Below are 19,489 nucleotides of genomic sequence, written 5' to 3'. Positions count from 1 at the left end.
GCAAAACATTTGAAAGAGAAAAACTAGTAAAGTTTGTGAAGACACATGACAATCTTGAAAATATGATCCAAAAATCAAAGAAAGGGCAGGGATTAATTCCTTTGATTCTAAAAACCATTTTTATTAATACTGGGTAAAGGCAATGTAAATAGACTTAGATACTATTTGGAATTCAATTACATAGTTGCCCCCCCAATCCTATTGCATTCCTTCTAATTTTATAGCAATTATTAAGTAGCCAACAGACCTAGCTTCTTACATAGTAGTCATAACACAATCATTTCCACAATTACTACCAAGAGAGTTTAACACATTAGGAAATCTCTGAAGAGAAATTTCAAAGTTCATGCTGTCCACACCCAGATGGTCAAATCATTAAATCTTGGCAAAGACTGAGAAGTTGTTATTCCTTCCCCCTTGTAATTGTTGTAGAATAACTAGTGAGTGCCATTCTGTGTCCAAATAATAAATGATTTGTAAAGTACTTTGAATATTTTTATTCTCAATTGTTACTGATATGCTAAGTGAATTTTAAAAATGTTTTAGAGGGAAAATGAATATTAGTTTCGTTGTTGTAGTGCTGTTTCAGAAGGTATATACTGACAAGAGGAGATTTAGTCCATTCTTCTTTTTCTAGAGTCAGTAGTAACAAAAGCCAGGTATCATACGAAGGGGATACACTTTGCAGAAGCAGCCTTGACCTAGGATGACAGATCTGCTGGTTGTCTTCACACACAGAACACCCAATGGATCTTCTGGTTAACTGGTCAGATCTTTGATTACCGCTTTGGAAAAATACAATCCACTTTCCTTTCATTCACTTCTTTTCATGACTATTCAGTTCCTCCAATAAAGGCTACAGTTTATCTCCCCATCCCTTGACTTTGGAGTTGGTCACGGGGCTTGTTTCAGACATGAATATAGCTCCAGCCCAGTGTGCCAGTTCTGAGTTTAGGCTTGAAAGACTTTCTAGGTATACATTTGTTCTTTCATGCTTCTGCCTTATCTACAAAGAATAATATTCTCAGGGTAGTATGTCAATATCAGAAGAACATTGAGAGATGTGTGGAAGAGAACCATCCACCCAAGTTCAGTCTAGATTAACTAACCTCTAGCACCCCTGCACTGCATGAGTTTAATAACTACTTATTGCTACATGTCCCTGCTGTTTTGTAGATGACTGTTGAGAAGCCAGTATTGTAGCAATCATTGAATGACAAGAACTTGAAATTCATTTGTGATTTTTCAGGAAATTGTTATCCCTGTCAGATTTTAAGAGCTGATCTTTGTCTTGTGAGTTAAATATGAGATTCAGCTTCAGCTTTAGCTATACTATTGTGCTCTAAATCCACACTTTTTCTGAGGTTTACAAGAATGTCAAAGAGAGGTCAAATTTGGCAGAGTATTGCTTGACTTCCACACACTGACTGTACATTCATCTCACTCTAAGACCTCTGTAGTCAGGTCCCACAGATCAGACCTCCACACATTATTTGCCTTTCTTATCATGTCCAAAGTCGTAGGAGGTTTCATACTGGAACCACACTGAGTTATAAAGCATACAAAATGTTACTTCAATTAATTTTGATATATATAGGAGTTATTGGGTACATTAAAATGATTATTGCAATTCCTGAAGAAGAATTGAACGATCTATTCTAAGTGTTTTTTTTCTGAAAACATGCAGTGATTTTTTGACTAAAAATCCAGAGTAACAACCATGGTTTGTCTACTCCATGCTTTGTAGTAAGAAAGTGATTTCTCAACAAAGGAACTTACTCGTGACTGTGTCATTTCTTGTCCAGTTATAGTCATGATGCTTCTGTAAAAGTGCCTGAAAGAGAGGTACTGTCCATTTACTGGGACCACAGTAGCTCTCAGGATGCTCCCAACATTTTCTAGACCATATTGCAGCACTGACCTCTTATCCAACCAAGGTGGGTGAAATACTGGTGTATTCCTTACTCACAGTCTTAGTTACCTTTCTCTCAGTGCCCAGAATTAAGGAAGGAAAGGTTTATTCAGCTCATAGTCTGTGGAGGTTTCAGTCCATACTTGGCTGGCTCCAAGGCAGAGTGGCACATGGCAGAGGGCAGCAGTTCATGATGGTGGAAGACAGCAAAGCAACAAGAGCAAAAAGGGAGGAGTGGTAGCAGGGAGAGCAAGCCTCTTTCCCTTCCTTACATTGTATGCAAGCTACCCACCCCAGGCGGGTGTAGCACTCACGCCCATAAACCAAACATTGGGCCATGAATCAATCATAAACTCTAGGAGCCCACCCTATGACTGCGTGAGGCTTTGGGGGGGGACATCCAGACACAAACCTTGTCACCCACCCTGCTCCATGACTCCTAGTGTACACAAACATCCATCTGAGACATGTAGAAAAGTAAAGGCCTGCAAAGAGTCTTAGATTTGTGAATACTAATTTAATACTGGACGGTGAACAAATATGCTTCCTGTGAGTCTTCTCCCCATTTGTCTAATACTAGCCCTTCAACACTCTGAAAATGGCACAGTAGATAAATTTAGTGGTTCAGCCTCACTCTCATATTAAAAGCCACAAGGAGAGTGGGAAGTTGGAGGAGCTCCTGGCTGCTCAGGTCGGCGCTACAATAAAACCACAACCGGGGACCAGCTGAGAAGCCCTAGGGAAAGGAGCTGTCCCTAGTTTGGGTGCTGACTGCCTATAGATGGTTTACTCCGCAGGGAACAGGGATGTGTGTGTAAATAAGCTGCCGGTTTTCACAAGTCTTGTCTAGCTGAGAAAAAGAAAGATGAAGAGGAGAAGAAGACAGAGAAGAGAAGAGGGGAGGAGTATCTCAGATATAAACATAAACTGGGTGAAGATGTCCAACTTGACTGTCTTGCTTTTGTAGCCTCTGCAGGTAATCAGAGAAGAATATCTCCAGCTACTTGACAATGAGGGAAATTAGATAAAGGCAGATTCTAAGATTGTTTTGCCATTCATTCTATAGTTCCTTGAAGGAAATAACCTTTTGAGAGATCAGAATCATGGTAAAAGCAAGCTTATTTGTAACTTCACAGTTTTCAGGTACTGTCTGGTTCAAGAAGAGGAGGTAGAGATTGTACAAGAGGATGGAAGCACTCAGAAATTTAGAAAAATGAAGTCTCAGATCAGCATAATCTCTTGTGTCTCATCTGCAGTCATGAGTCATGTTTCTGTCAAGCAAAGTCAACTAGGCGTATCCAGACTAATATTCTAAGTGTGTAACTATCATCAAATGCTCACGAGTGAAAATAAATTCTAAAATCTTCTGCTGATTGTGGGGGTAGTTTCAACAAAACCAGTTAGCCTACAAATACTGTCTTGTAATAGATGGAGCTACTTCTTGCGGTAACTTGTCTTTCTTTAAATTTTGTGACTCTCTCATGTGTATGAAGTCATTTCCCCATCAATTGAACACAGAGTTTCAGGCAACAAAAGGCACATCGGAATTTCCTGTACCTCTATGCCTGTTTTGAAGCTTCAGTCTCTGTGCCCTGGACATCAGACAGAGACTGGTCTCCCCTAGCTTCTTTCAGTATTTCCTGGAACTCAGCCTATGGCCTTAGTCTCCTTTGTATTACTGTGTAACAGAATTCCTGGAACTGGGTAATGTATAAAAAACACAGATGTATTTCTTACAGTTTTCAAGGCACAGAAGTCCAAGTTTGAGGAGCATCTATTTAGTGAGGGCCTCCTTGCTGATCTTCCCGTGATGGAAGTCCAGAAGGTGAGAGAGCATAAGGAGTGGGGAGGAGAGAAAGGCATGGAAGTATGATGGTTGACTGACTTGTCAACTTGGCTAAGCAAAGCTCAGTGAAATTGGCTCAGCGATTCTGCACCCTATGGTGTGGAAGACCAGCCCTCGAGTGGCTTGTTGCCTGGAAGGTATAAAGGAGAAATGAAGAAGGAATCTGCTTCTGTTTCTTCAGAGAAGCCCAGGCTCTGCCTTCACCTAGGACGTCATCTCCTGGCGTCCACTGCAGACCTCTGGCCTCCTAATGTGGACCCGCACGGACAACAGTGAGCTCCAGACCTTGGACTGAATTCTTTGGCCTCCACTGTGCAGATAAACCCTTTGCACTCTTCCTCATCTGACGCTGTGTGTGGCCATGGTAAGCCAATCTTGTAAATTCTTATATGTTTGTGTATCTTGTATTATATCTATTTCTCCAGTAAACACAGACGGACACAGGAGGATTAACTCAGTAACTGCACAACCCTCACGACCAAATCCCCTCCTCAAAGTCTCTTCTTTCAATATTATCACAGAGTAAGTGTGGTGCACATGAATTTGGGGGACACGCACCACCTACTGCTTGATATCTATCTTTGTGTCTTTGGGTCAGTCAGAATGACAAATTGTTGATTTGGGTCTTAATGTTGACTCGTGGCTGGCATCATCGTTCTTATACCTTCTACTTGTCCAGCCTCTGGCTATTGCTAACTACAGTTTTAACTGTTATTTCAATAGATCCATGAAAGGAAGTGTTTGTGTAGTGGTTAGGAGGATAGTTTCTACAGCCAGACTGCCCAGATTTAGACATTTTGTCTCTGATACTGACTAGCTGTGCCCTATTAGCAAGTTACTTAGATCCATATTTCAATTTCTTTTCCTATAATACAGCTTACCCTATAAGGCTCACCCTCTGCTTGTAACAGAGCTTTCCTCAGGTGTTCCACACTTACTCTGTGATAATAAAAGAAGAGACGCTGAAGAGGGGATTCGATCATGAGGGTTGCACAGTTATTGGGTTAATCATCCTGTAAATTCTTTTGAGTATTAACTGAGAAACTAGGCTGATGGGAGTGTAATACCTGCCTCGCAGGCTGACTGCGTTTGTCATAGTATGTTTTATTCCAGGGTAGCAGAATAGCATATCCCTACTAACTTATAATGAGTGAATTTTATGTTCTTAAGTTCTGCAAATTGGGAAGTCAAGACTGAGGAGCCAGCTTCAGGTGAGGGCCCGTTGGCTTCATTACCCTGTGGTGGAAGGACAAGGGCAACAGAGCACACGAGGAGACTGAGCTCGCTGTTTTAGACCGATGCCAGCTCTCTTCATGAAGGGAGCCCTTGTAGTCTAAACACCTCGTGAGGACTTCACTGCCTAATGCCATTACAATGGCAATTAAAATTTAATATGCGTTTTGGAGGAGACAAACATTTACATCATAGCACCTTGCACACATTATGTTTTTTAGCCGCATGATTCTTTGAGATAGGGCCATTATTATCTTCATTTTATAGTGCACATCAGGGAAATTGAACTTTTTAAACCTCAAGCATCCATTGACTTTTGTGGTTAGGACTTGAACACAGGCCTGACTCCAACGCCTAAACTTTTAACGTTCTACTACAGTGTCTCAGTTGGTTTGGCCAACTCAGGTCCATGGCTTTCCTTGGTGAGTTTCCAGTTCTCTGTCTCAGCTAGACTTGGTTCTATTAGATTCCCAATCCACCATCAGATTATGCAATATACTTGGGTATGGAATCATGGAGAGAAAGTGGTTGTTACAGCAGAACTGAGCGCTGGAACAATACCTCCTTTGTCTATCTTTTCCGAGGAGTTTGGCTGCTTCAAAAAAATTCACCCACATATCATCTTTACTGTGTGGGGGCAAGAAAGTGTCTACCACATTTCATGCAAAGATATCCAAATGGATGCATGTGACAATTTGTGTTCACAATAATGTCCTCTTCAACTCTGTGTGTGACTAAGGAAAAATAGTAGGTGTTTACATTAGCAATGAAGGAGGCATTTTCTTTTGAGAGTCAGAAAAGAATTTTAACCTAATAAATGTATTGAATCATTTTAAAAATATTGCATTAAGACCTGAGTTAGAAAAATGCAAGATGTTTCAAATGGAAAGTTTATTTTTCATTCAGAATAAAAACAAAATGAGTGGTGAGACTATATCCTGGAAAGTATGCCCATTTGAATTTGAAAGCAGCTGCAAGATCTTGTGTGAAAGTGTGCTTTGTTTTTGTGTGCACAGGTGTTTTTGTATACCTTCTTTCCCCACTCAGTGATATGAGAAAGTAGTAGGCAAACTACAGTGTTATGGTTCCTTTAATTTAAAAAAGTTCCACACCTACCATTTCTTCTTTTTCTTTACACTGCTTTTTAAAAATTTCTCACATTGGAATTTCTGTGCTTTACAAGTGTAATGGAAATGATCAAACTACTCAAAGGTTTGAATCTCATTCTTATGTAAAACTGTAGTTAAGAGACAGATTGATAAAACTGTAAGAGAAATTAATTAAAACATTCCATGAAAAGAGGGAAGCTTCCAAAAATAAAACTAGCATAGGGAACAAATAATAGAACCCTTTAGATTAATGAATAAGTCTTATAGTCTGAAATACTCTGAAGGAACATATGATCTTATTATTAGTAGTATGTTTACTGTTTGGTAATTGCTTCAGGTTAACAAAGTATTAAGCTTTTGTCCTACATAGAATGTATTTTTGTATAAATAATTGTTATAATATTGAAGAACCATATATTTCATTATTTCTTGTTCACGGGGTGACTGTATTTTTCCATTTGAGTTATTCAAATAAAACAACTTTTATTCAAAAATTTTTTTATTAATATTTGTATTTCCATGAAACTCAACATGGATTTGTTTCATTTTGATGTCTGTTTTGAGTTGTTGGGATAGGTGAAAATTGTCTAAAATACCTCCTGTCTCCTCTTTTCTCACCTCTTCCTTACTTAGAGCCACCCCTCCCTCCTAATTCCCCACTCTCGTGTTTTCAGAATGCTCTTCACTTTGTGGCAACTGGAAGACAGTGTTGACATTTTCTGGCACTATTTGTGGCAGATACAGTGGAATAGTAGCTTAATTGGTTTTGGGATCCACCGTGGGGGTTGACGAAGCACATCTGTGGGTCAGTCTGGGGAGGTCACGGAAGCGTGGCTTTGGGGTTCATGTCTGGTCCCTTGGCCCTCCTCTCCAGCACTATTCCCCTGGTCTGCTTCCTTGTTGCGATGAACTAAGCGGTTTTGCTTCACCAGGCTCTTCTGCAGTAACATTTTTGCACTGGGTTTAGATGACCATGGACTGAATTCCCTTAAAACATGTGTCAGATTAAAACTATCCTCCTTTAAACTGTGTGCTGGGAATTGTATCCACAAACAAGAAAGCTAACAGGTGATTTCACACTGTATTGCTGTGACGCAGAGCAGCGTACTGGGAATCAGTCTCCTACAGCCACTTCTTCACCTCTCTATTGCTCCCTTCTTTCTTTTTTTCTTTCTCTCTCTCTCTCTTTCTTTCTGTCTTCTTTTTTCTTTATCTCTCTTTCTCTTTCTTTCTCTTTCTTTCTTCTTTCTTCCTTCCTTTCTCTCTCTCTCTCTCTCTCTCTCTCTCTCTCTCTCTCTCTCTCTTTCTTTCATCTTCTTTGTTTATTTAAGTTTACTGGCACAATGTGGTCATTATTCTTAATGACCACATTCATTGTAGGAAATTAGCATTTGTACATGATGTGTCCTGATTCTTCTTTTTTCCAATTCCCATCCCCTTCTTGGAAACTCCCTTCCTCTCCCCATTCACAAAGTTTGTTTTCCATTTTATCCTTTTTTTCTCATTTTTTCTTTCCCTTCCTTCTCTCTCTCTCTTCTCTAGTTCCCTTTTCCTATTGAACAGTTTCTTTCTACTTCATAATATATACTGTACATTTTTGTTATTATTTACATTTTCAGTTTCTCACATCAGAGAGATAATGTGATATTTACATATGTGTGTCTGATTTATTTCACTTATGATTATGGTTGCAAGGTCCATCCATTTAGCTATATAAAAGTCTCAATTTTATCTTGCTTTATGGCTAAGTAGTACTCCATTACATAAAAATATCACATCTTTTTTATCCATTCATTGGTTTATGGGCATTTGGGTTGCTTCCTAGAGTTAGCTATTACAAACTGTGCTGCTATAAACATGGTGTGCATATATTGCTGTGGTATGATGTTTTTAATTCTTCCAGGAAGATACCCAGAAGGGAAATAACTGGGTGAAATGGGGCCTCTAATCCTAGTTTTATGAGGAATCTCCACACTGATTTCCACAGTGATTACACCAGTCTACACTCCCACCAACAGTGGAGAAGTGTTCCTTTTTCCTCAAATGTCAGCATTTGTTATTGGTTGATTTCTTGATAATAGCCATTTTTTCTAGAGTGAGATGAAATCTCAGCATTGTTTTAATTTGCATTTCTTGAATGACTAATGTTGCTGAACATTTTTTTTCATTCCTAAAATTCATTTGGAGCCAAAAGAGACCTACAGTAGCAAAAGCAATTCTGGGAAACACAGGCAAGTCAGGGGGCATCATGATCCATGACTTAAAATTATACTACAGAGTTACTGTAATAAAAATTGCATGGTACTGGCAAAACACACACACACACACACACACACACACACACAAAACAAACAATAAAACAAACATGAGGATTAATGGAACAGACTGGAAGATGCAGACAACTCCAAATGCACTCAGCCACCTGATATTTGACAAAGGGGCCAAACACATTTACTGGAATGGCCCCTTAATAAGTGGTGCTGGAAAAAATGGCTTTCCACATGCTGAAAACTAAAACCAGACCCATGTCTATCACCATGCACTAAACTACAATCAAAACAGATCAAAGATCTCAATATTAAAACAGAAACACTAAATCTGCTGGAAGATAGAAAAGGTAGAACTCTGGAAGACATAGGTGTAGGCAAAGACTTCATGAACAAAATCCTGATCACACAGGAATTATCACAAAGAATCAACAATTGGCATATCATTAAAAAAATTTTCCATAGCAAAAGAAACCACTAACAGAGTGAAAAGACGACTTGCAGGGTGGGAAAATTTTATGCTAGCTGTTATTCAGACAAAGGACTAATATCTAGAACATATGAAGAACTGAAAAAAATTAAACCTTCCAAATTCAAAGACCTAATCCAAAAATGGGCATCTAAAATGAATAAACACTTCCCATGAGAAATACAGACAGCAAATAAATATATGAAAAAATATTCACCCTCTATCTAGAAATCTCACACAACACGTTCATGTCATTGTTTTCAACTAATGAGCTTGTTATTCTATTGGTAAAGAGAGCAATCAGAAAAGGACTTCCATTTTCTATCAGCAAACCGTATTTGTACCAGTGTATTCTGCCTTTCTTCCTTTCCAGTTTAAATGTACCCACTTTTTATTAAAGCCAAATCCTGCACTTGTGCATTAAATCTTTTTTACTCTTCTCTAACTCAGACTTTTCTCTTGCAATTATCATATTCTCTTTAATATGAATTCTTCCATTTGTACTAAGTAATGATGCAATGTATCTCACCTAAAACACCCACACATGCACATGCATACACACATGTACACACACATGTATACACAGGCACACATGCACACATGTATACACACATACATACTCTCACATGCACAAATATACACACACATACACACACGTGCACACACACCATGCTTTTTATCTCTTTTTGTCTTTCAGATTTTCCTTTTTCTTAACTTCTTTTACATAAAGAAAATGTCCAGGGAATATTGCCAGTCCTTATGATTCACTTCTTTTTCTCCCTTTTCCTCTTGGGCTCCCTCAGGAGGTTTTGTCCACATTATGCCACTAAAACTGCACTTGTAGCCTCACCAGTGAATGCCTTGGTGGAGTTGAGTCCTTCAGTCATTATCTCTGGGGGTCCTCTTCTCAACCTTCTTATTCATATTACTTCATGTTGGGCAAAACCCTTGGTTGGTTCTGCTAGTGTACTCTCTTCCTTAGGCTCTAGATACTTCTATTCAGCTGACTACCCAATATTTCCACTTAAAAGACCAATATACAACTTAAATATAATATGATGGCAATGTAATTCTTGACTTTTCCCCAAATAATAGAATTCACTATTATTCCCCCAGAATCCAAAAGCCTAGGAGTCATACCTGTTTTCTCTTTTATCAAATATCCACATCCATACTTGAACCTATTTTTGTGACTTTTACTTTCAAAGCATCCCACTAGTCCAAACATTTCCCACTGTCTCTCATGCTGTTATCTAAGCTCAAATCACACTCAACTTTCTCCTTAGCCTCACCTCTTAGACATCCAGTTCATTCTACAGACAATTATGTGGGCCCTGCCATGATCCTGGCACTCTTTTTGTAGCAATGAACAAGCCAAATCCTTGCCTTCAGGAACTTCAGTTCTTTCAGGGAGCTCCCTGATTTTCTTTTACTCTCTGTCTCCAGCCCATTTCCCATGTAATAGGCAGAATAATTTTTTGAAGAACCTGAGTAAAGTCAAGTTATATTCTTGTTGGAAGCTCTCTAGTGGTCTGTCTGACCTCCACCTCACTGCTTCCCTGGGTGCACTTCACACCAGCCACACACAAACACACCAAGCTCATTCTGCTTCCTGGACTTTGTGTGTAATGATCTCTTTGTGTAGGAAGTTCTTCTCACTGCTCTTTGCATCACTTGTACCCTCATTCATTCAGACTTCCAAATATCACCCCAGAGTTTCCCTGAGCTCTCTCTCTTTAATAGTGCAGCTGTTATCACTCTCTACCTCTTGACCTTCACTTATGTAGTCTTCTCTTATCCGTGGACAATTTATTCCAAGACCTGTAGTGGATGAGTGAAAAAAAAGCGACAGTATAAAACTCTACAAATGCTATGTTTTTCCTACATATACATACTTATGATAAAGTTTAATTTATAAATTAGGTAAAGTATTAACAATAATAATAAAATATGGCAATCAATAATATATCATAATGAAAATTACAAGTCATTTTGATCTTTTTGAGACTCAATTTCTGTATAAAAACATAGACTGTGAGTGTTAAGGTCCCATTTCCTCTTTTCTTTTTTCTCAGCCATAAATGTTCCATTTCTAGCGCTCAGATTCTGTAAGTGTGGAGTGTTTTCACCCTAGAGACCAAACCCGCCATGCCTTACTTGACCCAAACAGGACTGACGGTAGTTTTTTCTAGAGCTTCTGGGAGGTAGACAAGAGACTATTCTTGTCTCTATATCCTGTCAAGATTGAGAGTCCCAGACAGGAAGGAAGTCATAGCATGCGCATCTGCACAAACATTTCAGTCAAGAACCTCTTCAAGTTGCCTACTGAAGAGAAGAAGCCAGAGTGGGAAATATCACAGGGGAAGAGAATCAATGCTGCTTTGATCAGAAAGTTCATTACATTTGCTTCAGATCTTAACGCACATTCATCAGGTCTGCAATCACTTATGCTGTGTTAGGCAAAAGTCCTAGTGGAAAAAAACAGCATGTGTGCATGACTCCATCTGTGTGAGCCACTGCCAGAAGCATTTATGGATCACTCGTCTTCTGATGGACAATTTGCTTTCTTAGTCTGCAATCGTATTTCCCACAGATGTTGCCTTTGAATTCACCATTGCCTTATTTAGGTTTTGAATATTCTTGATATGAGAACATAATATGGGCAAATCTCACCTACCACCTACACTGGCAGTCATTTGCCCCACATTGAAAAAGGAGATATTTTGGGGAGACCAAGGAGCTGGAATCTAGGATCAGGGACAGATGCTTCTGTACAAGTTTTGAGTTTGGTATTTCTCAGTGCTGGCATCAAGGATGTTTACTTTCAGATTATGCAAAGTCTCAGCTTGCGTTTTGGAAAAACTGAGCTAGAAACTTTGTCTGAAATTAGCTTCTTACTAATTCCTGAGGACATCTTGCTTTTATTACAACATAACTGTTGTCATGTGGTCTCTCCTGAGTAAGGAAGATGTCACTCACAGTGCAGAGCAGTTACCGACTGTGGTGCTTTTCATTTTGCAGTTTATATCCTGATATTCATCAAATCTACTTTAGCCATATTATCTGGAGCTCAGATGTCACTGAGAAGTGTTGGAAGGTAAATGCATTTTCTCCTGAGTGCATTTGGAAGATAGTACATTACAGTTACAGAAATATATTTATTGTCTTCCATTTTGAGCTGCTGTGCCACTCCACTCTTCAGTTTGTTGATTGGGCTTTTTTGGTACCGGGAACTGAACTCAGGACCTTGCACTTGTGCCGCTGAGCTACATCCCCAGCCCTCAGTTTGTTGATTTTCCATCAACTTCAGTTATATTTTCCTTTTAGAGATAAAATATTTTAAAAACCAAAGCCAAATTTTATTCCTTTATTAGTACCACATCTAATAATATAAATGGAGTGTCTCATTTCAGATACATAAGCTTGAAGTTAAATGAAACTTTTAATTTCCTTTATAAAGTAGCTGGTGAAAAATCCATTGTGAAAAGGTTATGAGAAAAAGCTTATCTTGTAATTGCAGCCAAGATTTAAGTCATTATTTAAGACATGAAGCATTTGGCAGCAGAAAGATTGTTGTCATTAAAAAGGAAGCCCAACACATTACTCGTGAGCTGAGAAAAAACAATTTAGCTGTCATTGTTATTTAGGGAGCAGCACAGGGAGATATCAGAAATTAGAATGAGCAGCTGTACTCAAATATTAAATATACATTTTCATCTAAGAAGCACATACAGTTAATAAATATTCGATGATTGGTTTAAACATATCAGAGAGAGAGATACAGAGGGAGAGAGAGACAGAAGGAGGGAGAGACAGAGACAGAGGGAGAGGGAGAGAGAAGGAGAGAAGAGAGAGAGAGAGAGAGAGAGCATCACTTGGTTAGTACTTATTGTTTAGTTTACTGCAGTAGCAATAAAGAGACAAAAATTATTTGTCTCTCACTATATCATCAGCAGGTAGAAGTACCACACTTAGTGTAAGAATTACCAAATTAGTTGATTTTCTTACAAAATATTCACTTTTGGAGAAAAAAAGAGGAAGATCACTAAAGGCAATCCTGACTCAGCTTATTTAAGTCTTGGATGAGAAAAAAGAGCACTGGAGACTTCTCACAGGTAAATGTTTAGAAGCTTTATTATTTTGGGAGGATACAGGAAAAAATGCAATGTGCTTGTTATCAGCTCCTTCCAAATAGTTCCTCCAGATCCTCCATTTCTCAGTGGTCATCGTCATTCACTGTCCATAATGGCTCAGGCTGTCTCTTTTCCTAGCTACTCACAATATGCTATAATTTCCTTCTCTTCTTGGTATGAGAGAAAAATCAAAGCACATATCTCAAAGATGCTGTCAAGTAGATTTTTTATTCTAACACACTGTCTCAAAAGCACAGATTTACCTTGTTCACCATGCTGTTTCTAAGATTTTATGCACATATATTTGGCTAGACTTTTTCTACCTTGGGGGATAGTGAAAGAAGAGATAGGAACTCAGTTTAGACCAGAGGGAGAGATGAATAAAGGAGTGTTTTTAAGGCTGTGGCCAGGGACAGTGGAAACCAGCAGGGATGGTTAAGTGTATCAATCTCATGGATGTCCCAGTCCCATCTGCTAGAGCTTCCCACTGACCATACCCACATGACAGGGGAGTACTCCATGGTGCATGGCCCCCTGTGGAGCATGTGTGGGGTGGAAAAGCTTGATGTGCATCTCTGGGTAGACAAATAGAGAATATTCCACACAGGAGTAGAAAACTTTCCTTTTTCTCCTTTCCTAGAATTTTTAGGTTGCTTTTTTATCCTGTCAGTTGGTCTCCTTAGCAGTCCCAAATAATTATTAGTTTAATTGTATAAATGAATTGGAACTGACACTCAAAAAAAAAGAATCAAGAATTCTAGCATATTTGCTTCCCCTCCACAGTCTTAATAAATCGGCACAGAACACAGAAAGTAAACCTGCTCAACTACTAGTCTTCCTTTGTGGGCCCAAGTACAGCATAAATAAATATGGGATAATGTGTTGTGAATTTTCCACATACAGGTATCAGAAAGCTCAACATAATAATTTTTAAAAATTTGTTTCTGCAGTTTTGGTTCACTTAGATTATACACTTCTGTTTTCTATTTATATGCTGTCCCCCATTATCCAATCTCTGTGTTCCCTCCTCGTGTCCTTTCAAGTGAATACCTCATCTTTCTCCTGATGCAGAGGAACTGTGCTTAGTTGAGATCTCAGTGTTTCCTTCACCTCCCTTCAGGGTACAGAGTTTTAAGCTAGCTTATTAGGAATGTGGGAGCTCTTGCCTAAGTAAGGGAAATATTTTAAGGATAAACTTTCTATGTAGTAACTGTCCTCCTCCAAGACCTTCACCTCATGACAGATACTGGAAACCTTTGGCTCATGGAAGACATAGATTTCTCCCAAGTTGGTCACTGTCCCATAAGTCCTTATATTACCTCCTCAGAACAAAAATAGTAGCATTTCTTCAGGTTTCATCTAAATGCTACTTCTTCCCCAGAGAATTATTTGCTAATTTACAAGAGTAGGATAAATTTTCTGTTGTAAAACTTACTATACTTTCATCTTTTATATCTGTCTTGGCCTCTAGATAAGAATAAGCTTTAGAAAGGGAGCACGGAGCCAGGCATGGTGACACACACCTGTAATTCCAGTATGGTTGCAAATTTGAGACTAGTCTGGGCTACAAAATGACCTCAAGGCCAGCCTGAACTGCAGAGTGAGACCCTGTCTCAAAAAGACAAAAAAAAAAAAAAAAGCATGGGGGGCACAAGTTTCCTTTTCTCCTCCATTTTCCACTAACCAAGCAGTAACATTTATTATATATTTGCTGGGTGGATACTATGATATAGCCAGAGACCAACCTGGCCACAACCGGGGTGTTTAAAAATCGAGATTTTTATCAGTCATGGTAGGGCACCCTACACTGTCATGCTTTTTAGTAATTTTTTAAAAACACGGCTTTGCTTGTTTGTTTGGTCAATAGAAGATTTTAAAATAGAATTTTGCAGATAGGGGAGGTGGCATATGTCTGTAATCCCAGCACTCTGGGAGGCTGAGGTAGAAGGATCACAAGTTCAAGCCTATCCTGGGCAATTTAGCACCTTATTGAGAACCTGTCTCAAAAAATAGAAAGGATCTGGGGATGTAGTTCAATGTGAAGGCCCTCCATTCAAGAACTACTACTGCAAAAACAAAAAAATAAACAAACAAAGAGAAATAAACAGCAGATGAAACAAAATCAGTAGAATTTTGCATTTAATGGCAAGCCTAGTGATAATCCAATCTTAAGCAATTTCTCCAATATTTGAAAAGATTTACAAATATTTTGACTATTCCATTCTTAAGTATTTATTTTGGGAGGAGGATGTGAATTTTACTTTCTTTTGATGGGTCCTTTCATGGTTTCTTTCTTGCCTTATTTCTATCTAAAGGAAATTTATATGAAATGAACTGGAAGTTTTAGCATTCTCTTTGTTCTTGTTACACTGTGTTATTAAAACAATATGGAAAGAACACTCGACTTGGACTCATAAGCCCCTAATGCCAATTCCTAACCACGCATGTTTTTGCATCTGTAAAACAAAAATAATAACATCAATTGCATAGAGGTGTTCTGAGTATTAAATGAGGTGATCCATATAAAACATTTAGTTCAGGGTCTGGCAAAGAGTAATTGCCCATTAAATGGTAATGGTGATGTTGGTGGTGATGAGGATAATGGTGATGGATGCTAAATTACTCAGTGTAGTTGAGTACTTGCTACTTTATCTATATCACAGGATTGGGAGGTTCATATAAACAAGAGAAAAATTACATGAAGGTGCTTTGCAAACTACTTAATTCTGAGGTATAACATCGGATTTGTAATCATCATTGTGGTCATGGTAAGTATGTCACTGGACAACATAAGAGGAGGCTCCGGAAGCATCAGGAGAAAATCGAACTCACCCTCATTGTACAATAAGTTTGTAGGCTTGCTGACTCCTGTTGCAGAAAAAGAATTTTTCAGAGGGATCAATAAGAGGCATTAAGTTATTTATTAGGCAGAAATTTAAAAGCACACACTCAAGAAATAGAGTGTGCCCAAACAAGGGAGAGAGGAACATTCTTTCCTGGATCTGGATGCATTTATGCTTCTTCTGAGGGGGTGAAAACTCCAGGAAAATGTGGTCTGCTCCCAGAAGGGTTCTGGCCCATGTTACAGTTAGGAGCATTTATCTTTTTCAGACAGATAATTTAAGCATTCTTTGAACTCTTGCAACCTGTTCCTTTATCTTAGGACCAAGTTCCTGCTCTTCATTTTCTCAGTTAAGCCAATTGATGGATTTTCGGTATCCTGAAGGACTTCTGGTTGTGATAGGTCTGAAAAGAATGTAGTCTAAATTAACTAGCAAGTATCCATAAGGATCACCTCAGGTAACTTCAGCTGGGCCCGGGGGATTGCAGTCTTCTTAAAAGTATAATTTTTAGTTATGATTTGCTTGTCTCCTTTCTACCTACCTTTTACTTCTTTTATCCTATTTCAAGTAGAGGTAAGCATAAATATCGTATATGGATTTACCCTCTACTCTGAGCAGCACTCCATTTTGTTCTGAACATACTGTTCTCTTCTTTCTGCCTTCTTGTTTTGGGAGTCAAGTATTATTACTGGGAATGAAGAGTAAATGAGGCAGTAAAACACTCCTCAGAAGGTTTATTTTCCTAAACTTAGAGTATTAATTTCAAAACTTTAAAATTTCGTTTCTCAGTTCATAGGCTCTTTTACCTACTGTCACAAATGTTAAAAGCTGTTGATTTAGTTTTAGCCCACAGAAAAGTACTCCTAAACTAGATGAGATTAGATTGCTACAAGCATCCAAGTTACTACTTCTGGTTTTGTTTTGTTTTCAAAAAACAAAAGGCTTTTGGCTGTGCTTATTCTTATCAGAAATAGCATGAGTATCCCGATTCCCAGCTGTGTTGAGGTCCCTTGTAAGAATTCATTGGATATTCTGCTGGCATTTTCCTTCAAAGGTACTTTTGGTAATGAATCTTCATGTTTGCTAGGGTTCAAACCACAGCTAAATCTTTCTGTGCAATGCTGCTGAAGAAAGATATTTCAGAGAATTTGAATTTGTGGGAAAATTCTGTGAATAATCTCAGGACTTCAACTTCAGTCTTTGAAGGATTTCCAGCTTCATGTTACCCAGTAGATGCCTTTGAAAACTTGTCTGCTAATCAGTTACAAAAATGACGAGCTCTAGACTAGCTCTAAAAGGTGCTTTGAGACTGTGAGTTAATATCCTTTGCCAACACGGCAACAGTTGTCACTTAGTAGTGAGTGCCCCTCATGTATGAGTGTCATGCTCACTTTTTCTGCATCTTCCTACTTAATTCTTGGTTAGTGCAAAAAATACTTGCCAGTAATCAATATAATCAGTGCTGGCAAAATACAAACGTTAATGCCTTTTAATAAGCTAGGTTTTAAAAATATCCTGAAAGCCTGGAATAATCCTACTTAGTTCTACAGATGAATGGTGCAGTAAATTTGAAGAATTTTTATTCTAATTAATGATAGTAATAGGAATGGCATTTGTATTCACAGTGATAGAAGAAACCACAAAGTCATGTGTTGTGTGGGCATGTGGAAGTGTGTGTCCTGACCTTACCACATGTTTCACATTCTCAACTCTCTTATTACATTTCCTGCTAGCTTCTGTATTGTTTAGCAGAAAGCCTAGGGCAAAACAATGCCTCTGTTACCAAATGTGAGTGGAGTAAATAAATCATGGTATAAAATCTAAGTAATATTTCTTTCACAGGCAGGAAAATGGGGTGTCTATGCAGTCCACATTTCCTAGATGCCCTTATGTGGACCAAAATTGATAAATTTTGGATGTGGCTGCTGAAATCCAGGTGAACAGCACCACAGGAAGGCCCAAAGACTGGCCCTTCCCTTCCTTATGGCTGGGATCCAGGTGAACTGTGTGGGAAGACACAGAGACTGGCAGGAACACCAGCCATATAGTAGGGCCACCAGCCAGGGTGCACAGGATGGACAGGCAGGACTAGCAATGTGAAATTGTCAGAAGTAATAGTAACAATAAGAGTTAACAGGTGATAAGTGAGGTGAACCAAGATGTGCTTGGGGACAAAGACACACAGAACAGAAGCAAGAAGCTGGGGCTACCCCCTTTTCTTTTTTTCTCTTTTTCTTTTCTTTCTTTCTCTTTCTCTTTTGTTTTTGCATATCCTTTTTCTCTCTTTTCTAACTGGCTGGGGAGAAAGACAACCATAGAAAACTAATCTCATTCCTGAAACCCAGACAGCAAATTCAGGTAATCCCTTCCACACTCCTCCATTCTTTCTCTTCTGCTCTCTTCCCTAGTTTCCCAAAGCTTACACGATCAGCCTTTGTCCTCCAACCTGGATTCTACTTTCTCTTTGGTTATCTTTGTTTTATTCACTGTCTTTCTTAAATTTCCTCACCACAAGGTAAAACCACTCCACCAAGGAAAAACATTTTCATACAAGATTCCAATGTATGATCTGTTCTGTAATATAATTGTAGATTTTGCTCCTATGGTTAAAGGTGCAAAATTAATAGTTGCTACAGTTTTTCAATTTATAACTGTGCTTGATGGCATTGTTATGACTAATTATATGACTTTAGCTAGGATGTCATGCCTATTTTAATCAGTTGTTCTCACTTCTGTAGCAATACTGAGAATTTCTGGGGTAGTAACCTCACCATGCCCCAGCACTAAAGGACTGTGGACTGAGCTAAATAAATACCAACATCTCGCTCTTAAATAATTGGAAAGGTGGGATCTTAGGAGAGACACAAACCAATAACCTTTCACACAGAGAAGACATCCCTGAAAAACAAACCTTACATAGCAGGCCTTGATACAAGTGATAAAGCTACCTACTGAAAAAACTTACAAGAATCAACACAGAAAATAAAATAGAAACTTTTCAAATAGAAAATGACAAGTTGCAGAAGCAAAATACAACTTCAGAGCTCAAGCCAGAACAAGTCCGGGAGACAAGGAGATAGAGGAAAATGGAAGACACACACCCAATAGTTGTGAAATGGTAGCAACCAAAGAAAAGAAACAAATTCCTGAGGTTATAGAGGGAATCAGATCAGAAATAATCTCTCAAGTAAAGAAAGAAATGTCAACACTCAAAGTAAATTCTCAGCCAGTCTAGAGCAGAGATAGATAAGATGATGATAGGAAGCATGAGTGATCAGTATGGAAAGGAAACAGTGCATGACACCAACTCAAACAGATATCTAGGCAATTAACAATTCTATTGAAAGCTGGCAAAACTGCTTAAACAAAGCCAAAGACAGACTTTCAGACCTTGAAGACAGCATGACAGCTAGCAACCATAAAAGGGAAGATGTCTTATAAATTACAAGGAACTAGGAAATAATAACTCAAAAGCTGCTAGGTGATGTAAAGAAAAACAATATAACACTGATAGGTATCAATGAAAGCAGGACTCAACAATAATAACATAAAAAAACTACTAGCAGAAGGAATAGATGACAATTTCCCAAGCATGGGAAAAGAAACTGACATACAATTGAGTGAGGCATATAGAACTCCAATTAGCCATATCCAAAATAAATCTACATTCAGATGGG

The sequence above is a fragment of the Chinchilla lanigera genome, unplaced genomic scaffold (genome assembly GCF_000276665.1).
Source record: "Chinchilla lanigera isolate Chin_1 unplaced genomic scaffold, ChiLan1.0 scaffold00026, whole genome shotgun sequence".
NCBI lineage: Eukaryota > Metazoa > Chordata > Mammalia > Rodentia > Chinchillidae > Chinchilla > Chinchilla lanigera.
The sequence above is the reverse complement of the archived record's forward strand: the minus strand, read 5'-3'. Positions refer to the sequence as shown.